This window comes from Bubalus bubalis, chromosome 7, assembly GCF_019923935.1.
Source record: "Bubalus bubalis isolate 160015118507 breed Murrah chromosome 7, NDDB_SH_1, whole genome shotgun sequence".
Lineage (NCBI taxonomy): Eukaryota > Metazoa > Chordata > Mammalia > Artiodactyla > Bovidae > Bubalus > Bubalus bubalis.
Genome location: NC_059163.1, coordinates 21,194,192 through 21,220,878, shown reverse-complemented (window position 1 = coordinate 21,220,878; position 26,687 = coordinate 21,194,192). Strand labels below are relative to the sequence as shown.

General features: G+C 39.7%; 1 protein-coding gene and 1 non-coding gene across 13 annotated transcripts in view; both read right to left on the bottom strand.

Moving 5' to 3' along the window:
- The window catches only part of RASGEF1B (RasGEF domain family member 1B), a 181,991-nt gene that overhangs the window by 86,401 nt on the left and 68,903 nt on the right, over positions 1 to 26,687 (bottom strand). The window lies entirely within an intron of this gene.
- TRNAG-CCC lies at positions 17,456 to 17,528 on the bottom strand. Its single transcript has one exon. It is a non-coding gene; the product is annotated as a tRNA-Gly (tRNA).

Genomic DNA, 26,687 nt, shown 5'->3' with positions numbered 1-26,687 from the left:
TGTGGCAAACTTGAGGGCCCACGCTTACCTAAAGGGAGTGACCAAAAGGTGTGTGTCCCATTTGAAGACAGCAATTAGAGAACTTATGCCTGATAGAGGAGGGTCCACTCCCATCTATGAAGGGACTGAGTCACATCTAAAAGGCAGTTTCTACTTAATTCCTGCCTCAAGATAGTGCAGACCCACTGGTCACAGATTTTTTTTTAAATCCTGAAATCTATTTCTATGTGAAATTTCCAGTTCATAAAAGGCCTCCTAAGTCAATTAATTAGAAGATACATAGACCACAAAAGCATGTCTGCAGGCTATGTGGCCTGTGGGCCACCAGTGAGCAACTTCTAGAAGAGGAACATTCCATGAATACATTCTCACTCCTTGTATAGTAAAATATTTTGGTGAAAAAAAAAATTCTTCAAATAATTCCACACAGAGCAAGGAGTTCAACATACAAATAAATCTCTTCCTGCATATTTCTATATCTAGGACACCAAGGGCCAAAAATAACCTTAGAAACCTATGAAGGATTTTGTTGTTATTTATTCCTCAGGATTTAGCCAATTGCTGGTGGGCAGACTGTTCAAAGTCTGTGCATAGGAAAAGATAAGTTGATGCCTGCTGATAAAGCTATTTTCTAGGTATATGCTTGTGAAATGTGATATTCCTTACATTTTCCATGGTATCATAGAGGGGTTGAAGCATCAACAAATAGTCCACAAAACTGTCACCTTCAGATCTTAAAAGAGAGGGTAGAAAGAGCTTAGAAGAAATTACTGTGTTTGTTAAGGAATCTTTCTATTGGCTCCGGATGAGCTTCACAATTACAGAGAATGTTCCTGGGGGGTGCTGACTGGAAGCGATCAGTGGCTGAAAAGTATTAAGCCACCAATGTTTTAATTAACTTGTTCCACTCCATTTCGGAGCTTACAGCTGAGGACAAAAAGGAATCCTATTTCAATATCCAAAGTCACTGTAAATGTTAAGCTCTGCTTTTGACTGACAGTCTCCCACACGCTCGCACACCCTAAAACTAGCAACTCTAAATTTAGATCATTTGTAAAACCCAACAGGTTTCTAGAGCATGTGACAATCTAGATATTCCTGCATCGTTTATCCACAGAAGCCATCTCTTGTGGGGGAAATGTACTCTGACATCCACTTTGATAGGTAACAGGCACGTTAAAATGGGATCACCTCAGTTAGAACAAGGAGAGAGAAATCTTAGACCGGTTGAACTACAGAGTATCTCATCCTGAGAGGAACACACTCAGTTCCCTTTATACACACAGAGATTTGTTAAAAATTGGCTGAGGAGAATTGAATTATCATTGCATCATTCCAAGGTATCTATGTGTTCTGCAGACACATCGTCACCAAGTAATTGTTCCACCTACAACTATCCAAAAAGTTACTGGGCATGTATTGGATCTGAGGTCCAACTGATATGGCAACCCTAGTTATTGACATGCAACACAACAAGTTAATTCCATATTTTACTACTTATTTTCCCGTGTTTCCAATACCAGATTGAAAACAAATTCCCTAAGAAGAATGTGGCCTGAAGATACTCATGTTCCAGTCCAATCTAGACAGTATGGGGTTAAATATATTATCTATCTATATATATATTAATATATATATGTTTAATATATAAATATATTATTTAAATAATATTTAATATATTATTTATGTCTTAAAATATTCAATTAGGAAATAGCGACAAGAATCTATAAAAAGGGACAAAAAAATTATCCCACCAAAATGATGTTTTAGCAATCTGCTATGTGATTTACTGTAAAAAACAGTTAAAGAATTCTCTCTTATGACCGGGAAAAGGCACTTTTGAAGTTATGAAATTCAGAACCTAAGACAACAATAAAAAAGGATATTTTCAATACAGTATATTGAGATTTTTGAGAGGCAGGCAATAAAATAAAATAGCATTATCATAAAGTAGCATCTCATATAGAATTTCTATTTGAAAAACTAGTCTTCAGTAACTTTTCTTGGCTCCTCCATTCTTTTTTCTTGTGACCCTTTATCTCTAATACTGTAATGACCTTAATAATAAACATGTTTTACCTAAGAAATCTACTTACTTTAATGTTGATTTTATTTTAATGACAATATTGAATACACCTCACTTTGAGAAAGACTTTTTGCAAAAGATGAGTCAAATTCAATTAAGTGTAAACTGACCATTTCCCAACCATGTCCCCTGATAATGTTCCCAAGATATTTCATAATCTTAATTGGGTCAACACTGCAGTTGACTTGAATAGCAGAAGCCCAGGGGAAGTTGCTATGCTGAGTCTGACACTTAATGAAGATGGAGTTATGCTTTTCCTTGAATGAACACCCCATTATGGAAATGAAGTCCCCAGAGTAGATTTAAGAGTGTGGTCAAAACATTGCTTTGCAAGGTCAGTGAAGGTCTGATTCATCATTTGGGTAGAAGTCAGGACACAAACTCTAACTGCGATGGTGGGAACATTTCAATGCAGACTACTGCATTCTGCTCAAATTCCTGCTGTCATTTCAATTAGAACCAGTGTTCTTTCTTACCAGTTCCCTCAAAACCATAGTGTTGCTGTGATCTGCCAAGGCGATATTAGGTTTCCTTAATAAAGATAGATACATCACAGCAGTGGGTTAAGTGAGAGAGCTAACAGTTAATTCCTGCTTCATTAAGTCAAACCAAATAATTCTCATTTAAATGAAGAAACCCATCCTGCTTCCCAGTAAATATTTGGTATCAGAGCAGCAATGAAAGCTTGTGCTATGTAAACCTTGAAGCACCTTAGCAGCAGCGGCAGGACATTTCCACAAGTACTCCACCGAGAACGAGAAAACATTCAAAACAAAATGACCCTGGGCCAAATCAATGGGTAAGGAAGTTTTGTGAAAGCTCTTCTTAGAGTTTGTGGTTTGGGGGGTTTTGTTTGTTTTTATGAAGTGTGTGTGTTCACTCTCTTATTCAATCGCGAAGACACTGCAGTTCTCCCTGGGCCTCTCAGCCATTAGAATGGATTAGAAAATCCTACTGAAGAATCTCTGCGAATCATCCTACAGAAAGTGCCTGGGCTTTTCAGGCTAAGTGCACGTTATACATATAAATCATGATCACTCTGGGGTTGATTAGGAAACGAGAGGTATTTTGCAATCTTGGCAATGTGTGTATGCCTGTGGCAACTGATTAGCTATTTCAAATTAATAGCTTAAAATTAAAAGAAGCCCGAGGTTAGAATAAAAGGAAATGGTTTTTCCATGTAAAGAAAGCTTCATCCTCCTCCAAAAAGCCCCCTCCCTCCCCCTCATCCTTTCCCTTCCTCTTATTATCCAGTCTCAGAATGGTATCTATCAGTGGGAGGAGTTACAGAGGTATGGCTTCTTACGTGAGTTTCCGGATCTGACTGAAGGAGAAGCAGTGGGCACAACTAGAAACAAAGATGTCCAGTAAATGAACGTGTCTGTAGTCATTTCATAGCTGGGGCTCGGAAGTTTCTCAGGAGTTGCCTGGCTGTGAGTCGGGCTGAATCCTTTCTTCTCTCTGCCATATGACATCCTGCCTGGGTCAGGCAGCTTCTGGAGATACCCTCTGCCCACAACCAGCCCAGGACCCAGGATCTCCCATTCAGTGAGAACCACAAGAAAAACAAAAAACCCAGCAGAGAAAACAAACACATACTCCATTTCCAGGGTCGGTGGAAGACCCAGGGTTAGGAAGAATGGGTTATATGGTTGATGTTCATAGGTGGAAAGAGGATCTGGGTTTCCAGAAAGAATTTTACAAGACTTTCTTTTTTTTTCCACTTTGTTTTCTTGACAATCAGGCCTCGATTTTATTTTGGAAAATATTAGAGATTAAACTTATACTGCTAGCTTAGCTGATCTTCTGAAATTAAAGAAGAAAGAAAAAAAAAAAATCCTGTCTTTGAAAGACCCTTTTTCAAGCAGTAGAAAATATACCTTGACATTCTTGCTGCCTCTCCAAGAAATCAGGCAGCCTGAAGTTTGTCTAAACTCAGGACTTTTCTGTTAGTTAACCAAGATGGGCAAGACTTTATTTCTCTATCTATTGAGTTTATTTCCTAATGATCCCTCCTCTTTATTTGATAAAGAGAAGCTGTCCCTCACGCAATTTTAATTTTGTCTTAAAGATAAGAAAGCCATTATATAGGCAAAACTAATTTCTTTCCATCCAATTACCTACTTAGAATACATACTAACAGGTTATACCCTTCGGTCTTAAAAGATTAGTACCACTGTCAGCTACTAGTGAAAGACTGATTGGAAAGAGAAAGAAAAAAGCTTTAATATCAAGCAGATGTGTTTCCAAATTCCATTTCTGCCACATACAAGCTGAGTGACACTGGAGTGAGTTGCTAAATGTCTGTGAACATCTGGGTCTTCATCTCTAAAAGATGGGGCTTATAATACGCACTTGGCAGCATTGTATGGGAATGACTTTAGATAACAAAGAATAAACACCTATCATGGTAGGTCTTGTATATTCATTTTATTCCTTCCAATTAGAAAATACTTTATGGAGATTCAGTTGGTATCCTTAGAATGCCTACTCAGTCCAACTAACTCTGTGGTGAGTGAGTGAGTGAGTGAAGTCGTTCAGTCATGTCCAACTCTTTGCGACCCTGTGGACTGTAGCCCACCAGGCTCCTCCATCCATGAGATTCTCCAGGCAAGAGTACTGGAGTGGGTTGCCATTTCCTTCTCCAGCTCTGTGGTAGGCATTGTGAAAAAATAATAAAGGATGAGAAAGCCCAGACAATGTCTCAGAAGAATATTCCTTCTATTTGAGGAAACAAGAGGTATAAATAAACTCCTATTTGCAACTGGGAAGCAATTAGGGTACCTACAGACAAGTATTAGATGTTATGGTATAAACAGCAGGTGCTAGGCAAGATCATGGGAAAGAGAATTTATTTAGGCTTTCATGACATACAGAATTTTAATTGGCATAAACAAAACAAACCACTTTAAAAACAAGCCAACCTAGGGATTTTTTTTTTTAATGGAAAGAAAATGATTGAAGATTTGAGGGTAGAAATGAACAGAGCATATATCTTGAGGAAACTGACCAACTCAGAGTAGAGAGCTTTATTGTGGAAAATCATACAAAAGAGTAAAGTTGGGACCAAGTTAAAAAGAGCCTTGAACATTATCCTAATTAGAATATGGTCTATGAAGTCTTTAGAAAGAGAGGCTGTGGCTCTTCAGGATGCACTGGAGACAGAGCATGGGTCTGGGGACTTTTCTAGAGTTGTGAGAGGGAAGGTTACTTGTTTGTGCTTCTCAAATGCTTCTTTCTTCTTTTTCCAGGCAAGGTTTTGCTGGGGCCCCTGCTACAGCAGGAGGGGAAGCGATAACAAACAACAGGTTCCTTTGCTGCTGGCTCCTGAAGGGCTGAGTTTGCTCCTTATTGAGGCGAGGGGAGGTGTGTGTTCAGGGGCCGGGCTGGAGCGGTGGCTTAGGTGGTTTGCACACCCCTTTGGTGGTGCTGTATGCAGGGGCACACACAATACCTCAGTGCCTTGCACTTGTTTCAAGCTCTTCAGAAGTGGCAGCTGGGTTTTCTGATGCCTTTTTATCTTTTGTCCAGAATTTGCCCCAACTGTGCATGCACACAGTTATTTTTAGTCCCATTTAGTTTCTTTGCATTTTGTTGCTCAAGGAGGGACGTGTCTAGGTACAAGCACTGTGGCATTGCCACAAAGGGTCCCAGGTCCCAACCTGTCTCATACCCTCTGAGACTCTACACCCTTATTCTTAAGGGATAAGGAGAGAAGGTTTGTTTTTCTGAAACCTCTTCCCTCACTGACTTCTGAAGTGTTCATTCCAAGCCATAGGCCAAGTGGGTCTTGAAACTTGTTTTCATCAATTTGCTATAGATGATTTGATCCATAGTAACTAAACTCAGAAGAGATTTGTTCATAAAAGCCAATTTAAGCATTTAGGAAGTTACACACAATTATGAAGAGGAATGGCTTGTAGGCATGGGAAGAAATATAGCCTGTCTCATTCCTCTCTAATAAGAACAGTATTCTGGAAAATTAAATCAGTATCAGAGTTTATTGGTCATTGATTCATCAGTTGATCAAATATTGATTAAGCTTCTACCAAGTGACAGCACTTAGGTGAGAAACAGCATGAGGAAGCTGATAGGCAAGTGGTTTAGGGATGTTGGAAGACCAAGCAGGGGGTCTCTGGGCTGCAGAGAGGAGGGCGGAATCCAGGCCCCAGAGGGCTGTGTACTTCCTGGTACAGAGCTAGGACTTGAATCTCTCTATAATCACAAGCCATTGAAATGTTTTAGTAAGCTCAGAAACAATTCTTTTAACTTCTAAGTATGTTATTATTTCATTTGACTGGTGGCTCAGTGGTAAAGAATCTGCCTGCAATGCAGGAGATTAGGGTTCAATCCCTGGGTCTGGAAGATCCCCTGGAGAAGGGAATGGCTACCCATTCCAGTATTCTTGCCTGGAGAATCCCATGGGGTGAGACGCCTGGCCGGTTATAGCCCATGGGTTCACAGAGTCGGACACGACTGAGTGACTTAATGCTTTGGTAAGTCATATTTTACCCACTAGATACATGTGGTTGAAGCAATAATGCTACTGGATTGAATTAGTAGATAGAAAAGGACCTGAAAATACGATGTACCAAGCTCTCAGAAATTATATTTTGGTTATAAGAATAAACTACTGGCTGAGAATCACTACTATTCACAGGAGTTGACTGTAGAACAAAGGAACTGGGATATGTACTTATGTTTTCAAACCAAGGAATAAATTAATTCCAAAGAAAACAAAACAAACAAACAAACAAAAAAATAGGATGAAATGAAATCTGTAATGATAAGCCACCATCATACAATTGAGTAGGCTTCTCAAGTAGGGAGGCTCTGAAATCTTTAGGTCTCAAATTAAAATTCATTACACATTTTTCTCCTTTTTAAAAAAATTTAGCCACACTGCTGAGCATATAGGGTCTTATTTCCTCAACCAGGGATTGAACTCACGCCCCTTGCAGAAGCATGGAGTCTTAACCACTGGACCACCAGGGAAGTACATATTTTTCATTTAATTTTTTGATAGCAAATATATTTACATGGTTGAAAATCAAAATAATATGGATAAAATATCTCGAGAAGCAATGCTCACACTCCTGTCCCTGGCTGCCCTGTACCCTGCCCAGCCCCCACCAGTAACCATTTGTATTATTTGTTGCTGCACTCTCATAGTCTTTCTTTATGCAAAATCCAAATCCATTTTGTAAATAGGAAAGTTAATTAGAAAAAAAAGGGAAGAAAATGAACCAAGCTTTGTTGGCAACCACTATTTGCCAGACACTGTTAGTTTTTCCATGAGTTACGTTCCTGATTCCCTATGACAACTCTGTAAGGTTGATCTTATCTGTCCCAAGAACAGACCTCCTGTCAGGTGGGCAGAAATCTGAACCTTTGGTCCCGTACTTTAGAAGCACTTTCTCAGGCCTCTCCCAACCTCTAGCGTTTCATGTGAACTGAACACATCTTTTGATTTTTATATTTCAACTCATTGCCTTACCTTCATCACATCTTTAAAATGCCTACTTTTCAGGGTTGTTTTTGAGGATTAAATTGAGTTGCTAACGAGGTAGGTGGCATATAGTAAGAGTTCTGTAAGTGGAAGCTATTAATATTATTATAATGTCTCTGGGAGCACTTCCTCAGGCTAAACTCATTCAAAATGCATTGATTTCTGTTTAACTCATAAAGATGGCCCCCCTTTTGGTTTTGTTGTTCTTTTGGTTTTTGATGTGGATCATTTTTAAGGTCCTTATTGAATTTGTTACAATACTGCTTCTGTTTTATGTTTTGCTTTTTGGCCACCAGGCATGTGGGGTCTTAGCTCCCTGACCAGGGATCAGACCTACACTCCCTGCATCGGAAGGCAGGGTCATAACCACAGGAACTCCAGGGAAGCCCCATGGCCCCCTTTTTGGACTTAGTTTATTCTGATGCTGCCCTTCACCCCTGGGTGAGTAATAACCTTTGTCTTCTCCATATTTAAACAGAATCCAGTTATTAGGTAGCCAGATCCTCTCTTGGACAGCCAGGATGAAAGCCTAGGAACAAGAGTTGCCACATTCACGCCACATCAAGGGTCAGCAAACTTTTATAAAGGGCCAGGTAGTAAATATTTGGGGTTTTAGGGGGTCTTTGTTGAAACTACTCCACTGCATTATTGCACAAAAGCAGCCCCATAGACAAGTGATGCTAGTGATGTTCCAATAAAGCTTTATTATGGACATTGACATTTGAATTTCATATAATTTACATGTCACCAAATATTTTTCTTCTTTTGATTTTTTCAACCATTTACAAATGTAAAAATTATCTTCAGCTCTTGGGCCATACAAAGGCAGGTGATGGTTGGATTTGGCCTGTGGGACCTAGTCTGCCAACTCCTACCCTAAATGACAATGATTTGATAAAACATCTCTTAAACTTGGTCAATTCTCTCTCTTTCTCTCTCTTTCCTCTCTCTCTCTCCTTCTCTTCTACTAAAACTACAAGCAAACAAGGAAAATAAAAGGCCCTTTTGGAAGGAATCCTCCTACTAGCCCAGGGAACAACAATTTTATTTCTCTCATAAGCAGCTCAGTGTTTTGTATATACAATTCAATGACTCATATACAAATTTAGATACAGATTTGAGTTGATGTCAACTCAATAGCCAGAGAAGGCAATGGCAACCCACTCTAGTACTCTTGCCTGGAAAATCCCATGGATGGAGGAGCCTGGAAGGCTGCAGTCCATGGGGTCGCTGAGGGTCAGAGACGACTGAGCGACTTCACTTTCACTTTTCACTTTCATGCATTGGAGAAGGCAATGGCAACCCACTCCAGTGTTCTTGCCTGGAGAATCCCAGGGACATTGGAGCCTGGTGGGCTGCCGTCTATGGGGTCGCACAGAGTCGGACACGACTGAAGTGACTTAGCAGCAGTAGCAGCAACTCAATAGCACCGAGCCATGCTAGAAAAAGACCATAGTAGGCTGTACATTTAGCTGCTAGGAAATTAAGCAACATGAGGATCTGATGTGTGTCAATTACCTTATTTAAAAACCAAACTTCAGAGGAGATTAAGGTGGTCTTTCATCTTGCTACCTATATCCCTAGAAGGTGGCAGGGGTCAGGGGGTGGCCAATCTGGGCGGGGGGTGCAGGGAGCTTGGGAACTCCCTACTCTAGCCTCCCTGGGCCTTTATCCTGGCTGAGAGACTAGAAGTCAGACTTACTGGGGACACATACAACCATGGCCACCTCTCTGGAATGCCCTGCAGTGGCCTCTGCCCTGTCTTGAGTCTTCACCAGTTTCTTCTCCTGCCTCCAGCCACCTTCATCCCTCCCCTCCCCACCACCATGATTTCCTCAAGAGTTCAGGCCTCTAGAAACAAAAATCAGGAAGGCAGGTTGTCTAAGGAAAACTTCTGCTTTCTGCAACACACCCCTATCCTGAGGCAAAGGAGCCCCAGATCCTTGCTGTTTGGAAATGGTTTAGAGAAAAATGCTTTCATAATCTTATCATCCTGGGACACAAGCATCTCTTTATCATCTGGGGAAGCCGATCATTTCAAAGGGGCAAATAGTCAGTGGCCGCCCACTTAGGAAAATTCCTTCTGTTCCTCTGGGTTTTTCAGAGTTCTGGATTCTCGGAAAGAAGAACTGGAATGCAGGGGTGACCGATGAATGTTTTCAGAATTCTTTTTAGAATCTTCACCGGTAGCACAGAACCTAGCCCTTCACAGTGCTCAAAAGACATCTAAATGTTGCCATGTTGAAGAAGAAATATTGAAACTGGGGCTTAAAAAATTTCAGTTGTCAAGAGATGAGTGAGGATTAGGGGATGAACAAAAGCATGGGGAAATGAAAGCATATAGTTTAAGTACCAAGAAAGCAAGGACTTTATCCATATCATTCGTCTGATGTTCTTCCCCACCAGCCTTGGGAGAGCACCTGGCTCAGTGAATATTTAATCAGTGAATGGATTTATGTAGAGAGGAGAGAGGAATAAGACTAGAAAGACAAAGTCTAGCAGTCAGGTCTTAGCAGGAAACAGAATTTCCTCCTAATAACTCAAGCTCCACTTCACTGAAGGAATGACTTAAGGAGAGGAATAAGAAAGGATGGGACTAGCAACAGGGGCTTCTCTGGTGGCTCAGACAGTAAAGAATCTGCATGCGATGCAGGAGACCTGAGTTCAATTCCTGGGTTGGGAAGATCCCCTGGAGAAAAATATGGCAATCCACTCCAATATTCTTGCCTGGGAAATCTCATGGACAGAGGACCCTAGCAGGCAAAGAACTGGACACGACTGAGCAACTAACACTCACTTTTTTTCTAGCAACAGAAGGCTTCTAGCAACAGAAGGCTGATAGCAGCCCCGAGGCTGAAAGAGCAAGAGGAGTCATTTGGCAGAAAAGATGTAGTAATTACCAGAGACAAGTACTGAAGTGGGGATGATGTGAGGAAGAAATACTGCAATCTCTCTCTCCTCCAGCCCTCCTTTCTCCTGCCAGGGCCTCCCATTGGCTGAACCCAACCAGAGGCCAGAGATGGTGAGAGCAGGACAGAAAAGGCTGGAGAACTGAAAACAGAATCACCAGCCCATTGGCTGAACTGAAACTGAAAGCTGTTTTTCTTTTTATTGAGATGTAATGGACACAGAACATTATATTAGTTTAAGATTACAAGTTAATGATTTGGTATTTATATATATTGCAAAATGATCACCACAATAAATCTACATCCATCACCACACATAGCTACAAATTTTTTTTCCTTGTGATGAGAACTTTAAAGTTTTACTCTCTTGGCAACTTTCATGAAAGGTGGGTTAAAAAAAAAAAAAATGGTGCCTTCCCTTCCCTGTGCCTTCATTCATTCCCTCTTCTCCCAAGATAGTGCCAAAGAAAAAGATATATCATCTCTTATCATTTGGATTGAAAGGCTATTAGTTGCCATTGGAGATTTTGGAGGAGGAAGTGACAAAAAGTAAGGCATGGGGAAACCTTATCTGTGTTCACATTCCAGCCCTGCCACTCCCTAACTGTAAACGTGGGCTAGTTATTAATATTTAAAAATCTCTGTGCCTCAACTTCCTTATCTAGACAACCAAGGAAATGATGGTAGCTATCTCGTATGGTAGTTCTGAGGCTCAAAAGAGATAATCTAAGTGAAGTGCTTGGGCCTAATACTATTGCTTTTTAAAAGCCTACCTTGGGTCAGATTTAGGCAAATTTGTCTTATATTGAAGTATTTACTATCAAATCAATGTTACAGCAAGGTTTTAGTGAAGGTGACAATCATAAGGAAAAGGCTAGAGTTTGTTTTAATGACTTCATGACTATGCAATTTTATTGTTTTTGTCTACCCAGCTAAGAAATTCCCTTCCCTAAGCACTGATTTTTCCACCTTTAAGTAACATTAGAATGTTACAGAGGCTTTGGGTAACACAGATGAAGTCCACCTACCTGGGATCTCAACCATACAGTGTGATTTCACTACCAATGCATTTCTGAAAATTGCTTCCTTAGCATTTCAGTGTGTTTATTCGAAAGAACAACTGAAGCAGAAAGAAAATCAAGCAACAACAGGAGGTCTTCATTTTTAAACTCATCAGTTGGCAAGCCAAAAATTTGCTCAGATCTGTTGGGGGTTCAGATGTAAAATTGGCTTCTGATAGGAAAGTCAGTAGCTACAGTTTAAAACTCCGAAGCACATTTTCTTCTCCTTCCCCTACCCACTTCCTTATTTTTCTAATAAGAGTGTCACCTGCTTCCCTAATAGTTAAGATGTATAACCCTTGGATTGCAAAGTACTCCTGTTTATACCACCATTAAAATTTAACCCGATGTACACTTTATGGAAAGACTAGCTATAATTATGGTTCTTTAAATCCCCTTCCCACCATTGCTAATTTTTAGTATTGCTATAAAAGAAACATTACTTTTACTGAGTTCTTGATGAATATTTGGGGAACCTTCTAAAATTATAAATGCTTTTACAATTCTGATGCACCAATTTAACTTGCTTAGGTTAAACAGCAAGAGGATATAAAAGTATTTAAATATAATTTTCATACCCAAGATTTCTAGTTATTTCAATATGTAGGTGAGCCTTCAAGATGAGTCATACAGGGAAATTGCTTATTTTTGTAATGTACACTTTATACAAGTAAATGAATACTTCCCCAGTGAACTAAGGTTTTTTTTAAAGGTAGTGTAAAAAATAGTATCTCTCGGGACATAAAAGCCCTTAAACAATGATTTTCAAGGACTTCCTCTGTCATTTCTTAATAACCTTCAAGGCCTACAGACAGACTTCAGAATTACATGTTTAAAATTGTATGTACAATATAATTACACTTATTTCTTTTAAAGCAGCAAAACCAGGCACATAGATTGGTTGGGATGAGAGGAAATTCACCAAACTCTTAACAGTAGTCATACATGGGTGCGTGCATGCTAAGTTGCTCAGTCATGTCTGACTCTACGACCCTATGGACTGTAGCCCTCCAGGGTCCTCTGCCCATGGGACTCTCCAGGCAAGAATATTCCGGTGGGTTTCAATGCCCTCCTCTAGGGATCTTCCCAACTTAGGGATCAAACCCGCATCTCTCACGTCTCCTGCATTGCAGGTGGATTCTTCACCAATGAGCCACCAAGGAAGCCCAGTTATATATGGGAGTAGGACTAAAACAAAGTTTTAACAAAAGTGCTAATCCTTTCCCAGGGATTTTTGATCCTCTTTCTATACCTTTCTTTTAGAATATAGTGTCAGAGGCAGTGGTGAAGAGTGTTGGAATACCCACTCCATCATCTACTACTGTGTGACCTTGTGCAGGTACAAACAGCTCTGCACCTGAGTTCAGTCGTGTGCAGAAAAGGATAATAATAACGCATACCCCATACAATTGTGAGATGAAGGGAGTGAATGCATACAGATCACTTAGGACAGGGGTCCCCAAACTCTGGGATCTAGTATCTGATGATCTAAGGTGGAGCTGATGTGATCATAATAGAAATAAAGTGCACAGTAAATGTAAGGAGGTTGAATCATCCCCAAAACATCCCCTCCCACCCCTCGATCAGGTCCATAGTAAATTGTCTTCCACAAACCAGTCCCTGGTGCCAAAAAGATTGGGGACCACTGACTTAGAACAGTAACAGGAGCTCAACTGGCAGGAGTAAGTGAGAATAATTATTCTGTTATTTATACTCAGTTACTTCCAGTAAAAAGTGACCTCTGAGGGAAGAGATAATCCTGTGTATCACCTGTATCGCTGGACCTTAATACCATGTCTAGCAAGTAAGAGATGCTCAATAAAGATTGTGAACATACGAATGAATGGATCCCACATACAGTGTGAAGCAACAGAGAATGCCACTATTCCATGGGTAATGATGGAACTGTAATTGTTACTCCTGGTCTATAACCTTTCTTTGTTTTAGCTGTCACTGGTTAGCATTTGCTCAGAAAGTGTCCCAAGGCTGTGTGCGCAGAGCCAGGTCACTAGCAAGTGGTGTGCCTCATGATAACTCTAGACGAGCAAAGAACACTTAGAAGGAGTGTTACTCTGAGATGGTCAGCATTCTTCATCCTGGAAGCTTTAGTCACCTTTCAGATGCTCATGCGGGTTTTAAAGACTAGATCACATCGAAAGTGCAGATTTGATAGAGTCAAAAAGCACTCAGTCCACACAGAAAGCCAAGGTTTATAAACCAATCTGCATTGCTATTTAGCTCCATCCTCCTCTTCAGCAGCTGCAGCCCAAAGCTATTGGGCAAAGCTGCACTTGTCTCAAAAGTCTTCCAGGAAGAGAAGGAATATTCACAAATGGCTGACTTGCACCCTCACAGGGGATGAGTTTGCTTGCCTGAACTTTCTCCAAACTTCACTGGATTTTTAATAGTATTTTTTTAAAATGCAGCATATTTGAAATCTACTCAGAATTTCTGGTCAAATACTGAAAATGATTGAGTTCAATTAATATTATATACTGTTGTTGCTAATATTTATCTCTCTTCACAAAGTTAGACTTATTTTTAACTTTTTGGCCATGGCAAGAGGCATGTGGGATCTTAGTTTCTCAACCAGGGATCGAACCCACGCCCTGCTGCGTTGGAAGTGAAGATTCTTAACCACTAGGTCGTCAGGAAGTCTCAAGTCAGTCTTTTTGTATGAAACAATCTCCTGAATTTCCTTCTCTCTGCGTTTCAGTCCTATTTCCTGTCCTCTTGCTTACGCAGAGGCTGAACTTTAAAAATGTTAAACACACACACATATACCACACATATCTTTGCTTGTCTGAGTAAAGAAGGTATGTTATTATTACTTCCTTTTAAGATGAGGTGCCCAGGGCACTCAGAAGTGGGAGTGAATAAATCACAGATCTTCAAGGAACTGGACCCTAGGATCCCTAAATGCCTTTTATTAACCCATTATGGGTTATTAATTTATTAAATGAAGCTATTAAAATACTCCAGGGATGAGGAGGCAGAAATAGATTGGTCAGAATTAGTTAAGGGCCAAGTAAACAAGGAGCAATGCAGGGAATTCAGTACAGGATAGAAGGGCAATTAGATCACACAGTATTTACACAATGGACAGAGGGGCCTGATGGGCTACAATCCATGGGGTCGCACAGAGTCAGACAGGACTTGGCGACTAAAGCAACAGTAATTTACAAAGTGCTTTTTACATACAGGAGGAGAATAAACGAAAGGAGTGAAGAGGATACTGAATTAGTATAGGTAGGAAGGTTCCACTAACACACAGTACTTAGACCTTAAAATTGTCTTATTGCGATTTTAAGTCGGTAAAGAAATATCCTTGGGATGACAAAGAAATCTAGATAGCTCCTTAATTAGTTTAAAATATAACAGTGGTAGATCAAAATCTGCCTTGTAATTTTGTAAATTTTGATACCATTACTCTTTCTATAATATGGAAATTTTTGAATATAATTTAAAATCTTTGGTACAAGTGGGTTTCCAAGAGCTTTCATTCATGTTTCACAACTCTTTCCCATGCCACAGACATGGTACGCTCAGGTAGCACATCGAATTGTAGCACAAGGATGACCTGACCAAGAGGAAACATTTCTAGCACTTCCTCTGAGGCAAGCTCTCACTCAATAAACTGACTCAAGAAGCAGAGCAGTATTTGTACTGAGAAGACCCAGGCATCTGTTAACTCAGTGACTGCTACTGCTGCAAGGTCACTTCAGTCGTGTCCGACCCTGTGCGACCCCAGAGACGGCAGCCCACCAGGCTCCTCTGTCCCTGGGATTCTCCAGGCAAGAACACTGGAGTGGGTTGCCATTTCTTTCTGCAATGCATGAAAGTGAAAAGTGAAAGTGAAGTCGCTCAGTCGTGTCTGACTCTTCGAGACCCCATGGACTGAAGCCCACCAGGCTCCTCTTTCCATGGGATTTTCCAGGCAAGAGTACTGACAGCTTGTCTTAAATCCCAACCCAGAATGTGGCCCCAATCCACACCCTTCTCCCACCCCAGCTCAGAAGCAAAACGTTATTCTGTAGGAAACTTCAAAGGAAGCAAAGTGTGAAAGTCTAAGAGTCAAGTCTCCCCCCCACCCCAGGGGGCCATCATGTACCATTTTACTGCAATTTCTCTTTGCTTTGTTTTTTCCAACGATGCATTTAGCTACAGTAAGTAGAAAAAAAAAAATCCCTATTCAAGAGAGTGGAGTCATTATCCACACACAAAAGGCCATTTAGAGAAAGAAAGGCTCAGTCAGTTCAAGCTGTGGCTGCCAGAGTCCAGACCTATTAGGGAGAAAAAAAGGTTAGCTGTTTAAGTGGGAATGTAAAACAAAATGTCATAATTAGGGCTAACTGGACACCCTCCCCCCCTGCCGAGAAAGCTGCCTGGGATCATAAACTAATTCCCTGAAAGTTCTAGGCTTAGGGGGAAGCAAATCATCAACTCTAAATGACAGTTCAGTGGTTAACCTTTACCCTGGAGGCTAGGTTTTCATTCTTTCTTGTTTTTCTTTTAGGTATTTTTTTTTTTAATAGATGTCACTTTTATAGGATTGGACTGTTTTTTTTTCTAGCTCTCCACTACTGGCATGCTGCAGATCACTCTGTGTGTGTGTGTGTGTGTGTGTGTGTGTGTGTGTGTGTGTGTGTAAAAACCATGATAAATATCCCCCAGTAACAGTAGTTTCCTTTAGTGATGAACTGTATGGGAGAATTGGGAATTAATTCTTTGTCTCTCTCTCTCTGTACTTCCTAATTGCTCTTTTTACTGACAAGTAAGTAGACAAGCTGGCTTAAAACTCAACATTCAAAAAAACTAAGATCATGGCATCTGGTCCCATCACTTCACGGCAAATAGATGGGGAAACAATGGAAACAGTGACAGACTTTATTTTCTTGGACTCCAAAATCACTGCAGACTGTGATTTAAGTCATGAAATTAAAAGATGCTTGCTCCTTGGAAGAAAAGCTATGACCAACCTAGACAGCATATTAAAAAGCAAAGACATCACTTTGCCAACAAAGGTCCAAAGCTATGGTTTTTCCAGTAGTCATGTATGGATGTGCAAGTTGGACCTTAAAGAAGACTGAGTGCCAAAGAACTGATGCTTTTGAAAGTGGTGCTGGAGAAGACTTGAGAGTCCCTTGGACAGTAAGGAGAGTCAATTCTAAAGGAAATCAACACTGAATATTCATTGGAAGAATTGATACTGAAGCTGAAGCTCCAATATTCTGGCCACCTGATGCCAAGTGCCTACTCGTTGGAAAAGATCCTGATGCTGGCAAAGATTGAAGGCAGGAGGAGAAGGGGGTTGCAGAGGATGAGATGGTTAGATAGCATCACTGACTCAATGGACATGAGTTTGAGCAAGCTCCAGGAGATACATGCTGCAGTCCACGGGGTTGCAAAGAGTTGGACACAATTTAGCATCTGAAAGGAACTGAGGGTAAAAGGGAGACAAAAAGACATAAAATACTTCAGATAAAATTTTCTCCCATGTTTCCCTTAAAGGAGAAAACGCAGTTAGAGTTTGGACTTGATTAATCATGAGGAGAAAAGAGGTATGTGCCTCAGAGAAGAGGCAGCATTGTGAAGGCAGAAGCGCCCACGGGACTGTCAACAGGCTTCACTTCTCCTTTTCTTCAGCCATATAAGGGCATCCGGGTAAAAGCAATTTCAGACTGACGGATGTTCATAGTTAATAATACAGTAAATTCTCAGGATTTAGCATACTCAGAGGCATGGGATTCTTTTTTTTTTTAAAGAAGAGTTTGTCCTTGTATTTTTATTTTTAGATTATTTGGCTGCATTGGGTCTTAGTTACAGCACACGGGGTCTTCGATCTTTGATGCCACGTGTGGAATCTTTAGTTGTGGCATGTGGGGTTTAGTTCCCTGACCAGGGATCGAACCCAGGACCCCTGCATTGGGAGCACAGAGTCTTAGCCACTGGACCACCAGGGAAGTCCAAGGGATGGTATCCTGATTGATAAAATGATGTGAGAATGAGTCCATGCTAGTCATTTAATAGCTACTTCCTGTCAGATTGATTGGTTGGAATGTTCCAGTTTACTAGAGGGTAACCATGTACACAGGACATGTATAACCAGTATTCAATAAATAAGGTGAGGCCTGAAATATTATTGAAAATTTAATGTTAATGATTCAGAAGGCACTTTGGGATCTTGCAGAGCCTCGACTGATTATTTTGGATATCAATGATGAATATAACACAGAATGCAATATAACACAAATTCAAAAGTGGTTTCTTTTGCTAGATTATGTGACGGTTTTGCTTTTTATGCAGTATTTCTAAAGTGACTTGCAGATAAAATGGAGAAAATTGCTTAGCAAATAGAGACCAGGCATTTTACTTACACCTTTATGGACTTTCATTAACACTTGCTTTCATTTTTACCACCCTCATAACAAAATATTTATTGAATGTGGGACATTTAAAGCAAAAAGCATGCTTCCTGTGTTCACATGGCTTAATTAATCATTTAAGAAGTAAGTAGGGTAAGAGCATTTCCTTTAAATCCCATGAGATGTATTTTCCATTTTTTTGCACCAAAAAGTTTTGTCTAGGTAGAGTTGTATCCAGATAGTGGAAGGGAAAGGGAGAATTGTTAAATCTTTTGGTTTGTGAGAAAAGAACAGATGTGAATAAAGAGTAGATGTGAATAAAGAGTTGTAGGCCAGTCAAAGATTGAGAAAAGGACACCAATTTAATTCATGCAACAAATATTTCTGAAGGTCTATTATGTTCCAGGTGCTATTGTAGGGACTTAAGATACATAGAGGAAACAGACAATAAATAGGCCTCATGAAAATATAAAGGATGCTCTTTTTGTCTAGTCACCAAGTCATGTCCAGCCCTTTTTGATACCCCGTGGACTGTAGCCCATCAGGCTCCTTCGTCCATGGAATTTTCCAGGCACTTAGATATTTGGCAAAACTAATACAATTTTGTAAAGTTTAAAAATAAAATAAAATTTTTAAAAAAATCTACAAAAAAAAAAAAAAAAAAAGAATACTAGAGTGAGTTGCTGTTTTCTTCTCCAGGGGATGTTCCCAACACAGGATTGAACCTGGGTCTCTTGCACTGCAGACAGATTCTTTACTGTCTGAGCCATCAAGGAAGCCCATAAAGGATGTTAGATGATAATAAACATTATGAAAATATTGAGCAGGCTATGGGAAGGTGTCAGAGAAAAGGTAGCTTCTGAAATTTTAAATAGTGTGGTTAGGGTAGACACCACATTTGAACAAAGCCTGGAAGGAGGTGAAGGAGTTAGTCTCATGGATATGAGAGGCTGGGGCATTTCTGGCTACATATAAGACATAATGGAAAGTAGAAAATTACTTATTGAGAAAAATACTAAGGGCAGACTATGGGAAGAAGAAGAAAGGATAGTCATTGGTGGCAAATAGGCTGCCAGGAAATCCCTAAAGTAATTTTGAAATGCTTGGCTTTGGAAATTGTGATTGGAAGAAATGATAAAAATAATTTCTCTGTCCAAATATGATTAGCACATGGACATGGATCTACAGAATAAACACGTAAATGTGTACACACCTAAATTCTGGCATATTTCTAGTTAGCAAATACCACATTGGGTACATTCTTTTTTTTTTTTTTTTAATTGGAGTATAGTTTTGATGTTTTCCAGGTGGTTCAGTGATAAAGAATCTGCCTGCCAATGCAGGAGACACAAGAGAATTGGGTTCAATCTCTGGGTTGGGAAGATCCCTTGGAGTAGGAAAGGGCAACCCACTCTAGCATTCTTGCCTAGAAAATCCCACGAACAGAGAAATCTGGTGGGCTGCAGTCCAGGGGGTCGCAATGAGTCGGACACGACTACATGACTGAGCATAATTTGTTTCAGTTGGACATGACTGCCCAACTGTAAAGCATAGTTGCTTTACAATGGTGTGTTAGTTTCTGCTATATGATGAAGTGAATCAGCTATATGTATACACATATCCCCTCCCTCTTGGATCTCCCTCCCAACCCCACTCCCCTATCCTACTCCTCTAGGTCATCACAGAGTACCAAGCTGAGGTTCTATGCTTTACAGCAGGGAAAGATTCTTTACTACTGAGCCACAAGGGAAGCCCATAAATGATGCTAGACGATAATAAAAGTTATCAAAATATTAAGTAGGGTATGGGAGGGTAGCAGAGAAAAAGTTATCTATTCTACACATAGTAGTATGTATACGTCAATCCTAATATCCCATTAGTACCACCCTCCCTTCCACCCCTGTGTCTGCATGTCTGTGTGCCTATTCCTGCTCTGCAAATAGGTTCATCAGTACCATTTTTCTAAATTCCACATATATGCTTTAATATACGGTATTCATTCTTTTCTTTCTGACTTACTTCACTCTGTATGACAGACTCTAGGTCCATCCACAACTCTACAAAAGGACCCGACTGAAATCCCTATCAAAGGACCAATGGCATTCTTCACAGAGTTAGAACAAAAATTTTTACAAGCTGTATAGAAACTCAAAAGACCTCGAAAAGCCATAGCAATCTTGAGAAAGAAAAAATGGAGCTGGAGCAATCAGGCTCCCTGACTTCAAACCATTTATTCTTTTATCATTTATGTTCCGAGGACCACATGTGTCAGACACTGTGTTGAGAACTAGGGAGAAGTGATGAGCAAGCATATCAGACGTGATTTCGCCATTCACGGCAGAGATGTTCTTTAATTAAATGATGCGTTTGTTATCTTGTTCTAAGTGCTGTGGAAAATTACATGAAAGTTGGAAAGCATATTGTAGAGTTACTTGACCTACTTCGGGAGACAGGAAAAGATTCCACTACGAAGGTGATATTTGAGCCATGATGTGAGTGATGAGTTAACATTAACTAGGGAAAGAGAAAGATTCACGCAGGCAGAGGTGGAATATATTTGAAGTACTGAAAGGCCAGTGGCTTAAGGAGGGAAGAATGATTCAGTCAGCAGCAACAGGGCACACTCACACATAGGGCCACTGGGGACAGTTCCATGAAGGGACTCTTTGCAGTGGGGTCTGAATGGTTAAGGGAAGTCAACATGACTGTACGGTACCGCAAAATGAAAAGTTATTCCTGTGCCTGGGCATCAAGTGGAAGGGAGGAGTATTTATCAGAGAAAAGGGCTCCAGGAAAGATACACTTCACAGTGGCTGCGGCTGTAAGGAGATGCAGATAGTCTGGAGCAACACAGCAAGGAGAGATCCAGGGGCATAAATACCAGACTGCAATCTCCAGCCACCTCCTCATCTCCAGCGTTTCTTTAGTCATGGTGATTTAGTTGCTAATTCATGTCCAATTCTTGCAACCCCATGGACTGTGTAGCCCACTGGGCTCCTCTGTCCATGGGATTTCTCAGCCAAGAATACTGGAGTGGGTTGCCATTTCCTTCTCCAGGGGATCTTCCTGACCCAGGGGTCAAATCCAGGTCTCCTGCATTGCAGGCGGTTTCTTTACCGACTGAGCCACCAGGGAAGCTGCCTTAGTCAAATGCACCATAAGTCAGATGACGAGGGAGCCCTGCAGCTTATCACAAGTGAGCTCTCAGTGCACACCGGGGGGTGAAGAAGAATAAAGTGGACCTGGAGGGGAAAGTGGAAAATGTCCTGCAGAGTATGCGCCCAGTGGGTCCAGATCTTATCAGCCAAGTGAGGGACTTGAGTATTCGTTCTTCTGAACAGGATCGGCAGTGAGGGAAAGACGGGATCAGATTTGCATTTATAAAGGAAGGTTATTGGTGTCATAGGAGCAGATTGGAAGCTTGGTGGGAGGTGTCGTGGTGGTCCCCATGAGAGGTGATGGGAGCCTCTACTGATCTGGGGGTTGTCTCAGGTGCGGAGGTGTGGGGACATTCTGGAGGCAACAAGTTTGTGCTGGTTTGGAAATGGGTGATGTGAAAGAGGGTGTGAGTGGTATGAAGTCTAGATTTCAGTTTGCATTGGAGGATAGGTGGTGGTGCCGTTCTCTGAAGGAGGAGCAGGTTTGGGAATTAGGGAAAATCATGAGCTTGGTTTTGGAAATACTGAATCTTTGAGGTAAAGGTCAAGTCAGCCCCTCCACTTAAGTAGGTGTTTACCAGCTACTTTTATTGTGTCCCAACAAGGTGCCATGCTAAGCACTTTAGATCAAGTATTTTCTCCAATCCTCAAAATACTAAGGCGGACGTTATTGTTCCCATTTTATAGAAGAGAAAACTGAGGCTCAGGGAGGTCAAATATCCTCTTTACATTTACTATTTGAAACGCAGACACTTGAAACCCCAACAGAAGCTCTTTCCTTTCTGTGACTGCTTTGTCTGCAGGTCACGGAAGCATCAGACGAGCCTGTAGGAAGGCTAAGGAAGAGTGAAAAAGAATTCCGTTCTGAAGCCTTTCATTTGAGGAAACAACGGGCTTTGTCTCATTGGATTCTAGAGTAGGCTCATGTAAATTTCAATTAACCAATCAGTTAGCACTCCCTAAGCAATTATTATATGATTAGGATTTTGCTGGCCATTATATATCTATATATATATAAGGATTATGAAAAGTATAAAATATGAGCCTTGATTTCAAGAAGTTAAAATTTAGCTGAGGAGGCTAAATACACTCAGGAAATACTTTTAACTATGATAACATAATACGCTGATAACGAAATGCCAGGTTGTAAAGGGCTGACAGCCTGAGGAAAGGATAATATATATCATGATAAGGTCTTACTTAGGGGAGAGTTGCATTATGTGTACAAAAGGAAATTGAAAAAGGGGAGAATTCTGTGTGTTGATGGTCTAAGAAATTTCACCAACTGAGAGCTTGTTGGCAGATTGGATGTCTCCTTCTAAGAAATTTCTTAAGATACACAATTAATTACAGGTTTACAATTAGTTACATAAAATATGCATCAAATGGTCTGAGAGTTGAAATCTCTGAGAACTTGTCTTATTTAACATTAATTTTTTGAAATTCTGGCAACCAAGAGTCCTTTGCTTTTTTTTTTTTTTGATAGACAAGGGAGAGCAATCTGTTCATATTTCTGTGGAAGGAGAGGCTGAAATTGCAAATATGTTTCAATCTGATACAATCTAAATCCTTATCCCAATAATGAAAAATGCCATCAACAAATCTAAGATCTTTGCAGCACCATAAAGATGATTCTTTATGGGAAAATCACCTCAAATTTATTTCCAAATGGAAAGATAAGACTTCTTAAATAAAGGCATCCAGAAAATAGACATTTTCTTAGTAGTAGGTATTATAATAATGGACATTTGTATAGTACCTTATGATTTACAAAGTACTTTATAGACTTTATCTCACTTGAGAACTAAACAAAGCCAAACTTTCATCAGAAAGTTATGTTGGTTATATAGATCCCCAAAGAGAAAAAAATATGTTTGTTTTTAACAAATTTAGAAACAAAAAAATCAGTCTTAGCTTCTTAGGCATGAGAAGGAAATCACGAATTACCACAAAATATAATAACTTTATAATATAGCAAGGACTATAATTATAAGAATAATATATATTGAACCTTTGCTGTATATCTGGTCCTGGTCTATGCACTTTAGGTATTAACTTGCATAAGCCTATAAAAGTTCCATGCAGAAGGTATTATTTCCATTTTACAGATGAGGAAACTCAGGCACAAGTGTTTAAGTAACTTGCTAAGGTCCTACAAGCAGTAAGTGGAAGACCTGGGCTTTGAACCTGAGAAGTCTGGCTCCAGAAGACTCACTCTTAACCACTCAAGACTCTTTCTAAAATGTAAATTGTCCCTTATATAAACATTGTTTCATAAACAAAACTGTAAAATAGCCAATGATTTACAAACAAAAATAAAGAGGAAAAAACGATAGGCATTATTGAGAAAGCTAATCAAAACTATAAAATTCCATGGAGAGGAAGAAATATCATAAAAACTAAAAAGTCTGCTCAAAGATTTAGAAATGGAAGAGTTTCTTTTTCACTAGTCTCTGAAGAAAGAGAAAGGAAGGTTAAGAAGGAAGAGACTAATTTATGATCCAAGAATAACTCAAGGTTATCATAATTATAAAAATGTTTTTAACCCTTCCAAAAATTATTTCCTGCTTTACTTGGAGAGGACACAAACTCCTGACATAGAATAAGTCCATTCCCAAGCAACAGGGAGAAGGTCTAGAGACAAGTATACAGTCTAAAATCTTGGGCATCTCATTGAGGACTGCAAACTCTGTAACTTGTTCCTCATTCTGGGTGTGTGAGGGCCGAAGGTGAAAGTACCAACAGAATTCATTCCTTTTTATGATCTTTAATCATTTACTTATTAAAAAAAATTTTTTTTTATTGGAGATATCCCCTGGAGGAGGGCTTGGCAACCCACTCCAGTATTCTTGCCTGGAGAATCCCAAAGACAGAGGAGCCTGGTGGGCTGTAGTTCACAGGGTCGTGAAGAGTTGGACACGACTGAAGGATTTAGCACACAGCACAGAGTTGCTTTACAATGTGCGTTAGTTTCTGCCGTACAGCCAAGTGAATCAACTATATATGTACGTATATCCTCTCTTTTTTGAGGTCGCCACAGAGCACTGAGGTCACTACAGAGCACTGAGTAGAGTTCCCTGTGCTTTACAGTAGGTTCTCATTAGTTATATATTTTTTACACGGTACTGAATATATGTCAGTTCCAATATGACATATATATGTCAGTCTTAATCCACTCCACACACCCCCTCCCTCCTTGGTATCCATATGTTTGTTCTCTATGTCTGTGTCTCTATTTTTGCTTTGCAAATAAGTTCATCTATACCATTTTTCTAGATTCCACATATATGTGTTAATAAATACTATTTGTTTTTCTCTTTCTTTTAATTTTTTTTTAAATTTTATTTTATTTTTTAAACTTTACATAATTGTATTAGTTACTTCTGTATGACAATCTCTAGGTCCCTCCATGTCTCTACAAATGACCCAATTTCACTCCTTTTTGTGGCTGAGTAATCCATTCATCTGCTGATGGACCTTAAAGTTGCTCTCACGTCCTGGCTACTGTGTAAATAGTGCTGCAATGAACATTTGGGTGCATGTATCTTTTTGAATTATGGTTTTCTCAGAGTATATGCCCAGGAGTGGAATTGCTGGTTCATACAGTAGTTTTATTCCTAGTTTGTTAAGGAATCTTCATACTGTTCTCCACAGTGGCTGTATCAATTTACATTTCTACCAACAGTGTAAGAGGGTTCCCTTTTCTCCACACCCCCTCCAGCATTTATGGTTTTTAAAGTTTTAATGATTCTTTCAAGTGAGGATACCTGGCAAGTAGCTCTACCCAGCTTCCCATAAGTCTCTTGTAATAGGAAGGAAATTGTGTAGAGGTTTGAAGATCTCTGTAATTTGGGGCAAAAATGGTAAATCCCCATCAACTCTAATAAAGTGTAAAAAGGAACTCAGTGCTGCTTTGCATTTGGGGATACATAGAAGAGATTCTTCTCCAGTGTTCCCTTGAGGAGGCTAAAATATAGGATTTTTCCTAATGTCCTTGCAGTAAGAGGGATGGGTGCAAACCTTAAGATACTGGTATCTTTTGCCTGCTGCATAGAGTGAGGAACTCACAGGGGATATGGTCAAGAACAAGGTCTGTGTGTGCTTCACTTTCTGACTCATAATCTGGAAAGCAACCTCTTATCTCCCATGGCAAAAGAAAGGAAAAAAAATATTTTGCTTTCTCTGATCACAAAATTAAATTTTCTAAAATGATATGAAAATGTACTTTATTAAAGACTCAGTGTTGTGCTGGACTTTTTCATAATTTAGTTTTGATCAAAAGACTCTTTTAAAAGTGTTTACGCCTGTGGAACATTTTAAAATCTCATTAAGGAGGCTTTATTGATATGAGAGATAAAATCTTATGGTGATCACAATAAAAAGCACCGTGTGTGAATGTTATATGGATTTTGCTATATTGCTTTTCCTGACCCCAATAAAATTCATAATATTAAAAATAAGCATGCTTTACTTTTTGACCTACTAATTGATTCTTCACTGCAAGACTTGGAGCGGTGTTTTTCAAACTGTGATCAGCAACACAGAGGGTAACAAAATCAATTCATTGGACCTTGCCAACGAAGTATTAAATACTTGTATAAAATGGTTAAGTGTTAAAAAGTAAAAATGAAATAGAATGGGCTAGAATAGAAATATTAGAATATATCACACAAGGTAAAAATAGTATTATTTCATTATATTTTGTTTCAATTATTTATATGTGTATGTGTACTGAGATATAAAATTGGAGATTTTTAATTGGAGTATAGTTGCTTTAAAACAGTGTGTTAGTTTCTGCTGTACAGCGAAGTGAATCAACTGTAAGTTCACATATAATCCCTCCCTCTTGGCCTTCCCTCCCATACCCGCCACCCCAGCCCTCTAGGTTATCCAGAGCACCAAGCTGAGCTCCCTGAGCTTTACAGCAGGTTCCTACTGGCGATCTGTTTTACTACATGATAAAGTATTCATGACAATCGTAATCTCCCAGTTCATCCCCTCCTGCCACGTCCACATATCCATTCTCTACATCTGTGTCTCTATTCCTGCCCTGCAAATAGGTTTTGTTTTTGATAAGAGTGAAGAAAAAAGTTTTGAAAGCCTCTGACTTGAAGAGACTGTTGGACAAGAATATCAGCCCAGTCCTGATGGTTCATCCTTTACTCCCAAATCCACAACTCCACTGTCAAGAGTGACTTACTGAATTTTGATATAGTCATATGATGAATATTATACAGCAGTGAATATGAGTAAACTCCAGCTTTTATGAAACAATATAAATCTTAGAAACACACTACTGGAATGAAAAACTGAGATGCAGAAAAATGCATTCACTATGATACCATTTCACTGAAGCTCTAAGAAAGCTAAAATTAATATTCATTGTCTAATGATACATAATAAAACCACAGAAAAGACAAACGTAAAATCTAGGAACAAGACTACCTCTGTGCAGGAGGCAGGGGAAAGTGGAGGAGTCTGGGGAAGAATATGCCAGAAGTTTCTATGCCATTGTTCATGTTCCAGTTCTTAAGCTGGGGAGGTGGTTACTATGTTTCATAACTTAAACATACTCCTCAATCTGTATTAATATTTTTGC